This window comes from Otolemur garnettii, unplaced genomic scaffold, assembly GCF_000181295.1.
Source record: "Otolemur garnettii isolate 467f Iridium unplaced genomic scaffold, OtoGar3 scaffold00005, whole genome shotgun sequence".
NCBI classification, from domain to species: domain Eukaryota; kingdom Metazoa; phylum Chordata; class Mammalia; order Primates; family Galagidae; genus Otolemur; species Otolemur garnettii.
In genome coordinates this window covers 45665177-45666180 of record NW_003852400.1, presented here as the reverse complement: position 1 = coordinate 45666180, position 1004 = coordinate 45665177, and positions in this window count along the sequence as shown.

The window sequence follows — 1004 nt, the reverse complement described above, 5'->3', positions numbered from 1 at the left end:
GAATGAACTATGGAAAAAATGGTTTGGGTCTAATTTTAGTTTTCAAGATGACAATTTCTGTCTTTGCTATGAATTAGTTATAAACTTACTTCTATGTGATTTTTGGTAAACCTAGTTGTATTTTGTAGTGAAATGAGGGGAAAGGGGAATCAATAGGTAGCAGGAGGAATTCTAAGATGGGCTTCAAGATCCACGGCCCCTGGTGTACATGCATCTTCTATCAGTTGTTCCAACTCTAATCTATATCCTACTATCAGGGGATTCTGAAGATATAGTTTAGGTCCCAAATCAGTGTACCTTAATAGAAGATTATCCAAGTGGATCTGACTTTGCCATGTAATTCCTTTCAATCTGAGTTACAAATTCAAAGTCTGGAGAAGTCAGAGTTTGAAAGAATTGAACCAAACCATTTCTGGCTTGGAGATGGAGGTGGCTATGTGGCTAAGAATGTGTCTAGCAGTTTAGAGTAGCTTCAAGGAACTTCACTTTCTGTCAACCACAAAAATGAACAGGGCAGTGCATTTTCCCCTGAAGCCTTCTGATGAGAGCAGCCTGGCTGCCGTCTTCTTATCAGCCCTGTGGCATCCTATGCAGAGAACTCATATCATGTTAAACTTCCAACCCACAGAACTATGAGCTGCAAAGTTTATGCTTTTTACACAGTGATAGAAAACAAGTAAGTGATACAATTAGGGTCAGATTTGTATTTAATTTTAGTTTATGGCGACAGCAGGAAAGAGCAATGAACTGATTCTTAAGACGGGCTGTTTCCTACACAAGCATAGAACCATTTTTATCCAGGTATGTATCAGTTCATGCTTCAACTCCATTGGCCAATGAGGACAATGTATGTGGCATTTTGAATGACACACTAATCTCTCTGCTCTGAAATGCTACCTGATTAGTGAAAGGAAGTCCCATGTCTTCTAGGTTGTCCTCTCCCCAAGTGTTTCTGAATTGCTCCAGGATTCTATATCAGTAACCCTGGGGGTGGGTGGTTAGTA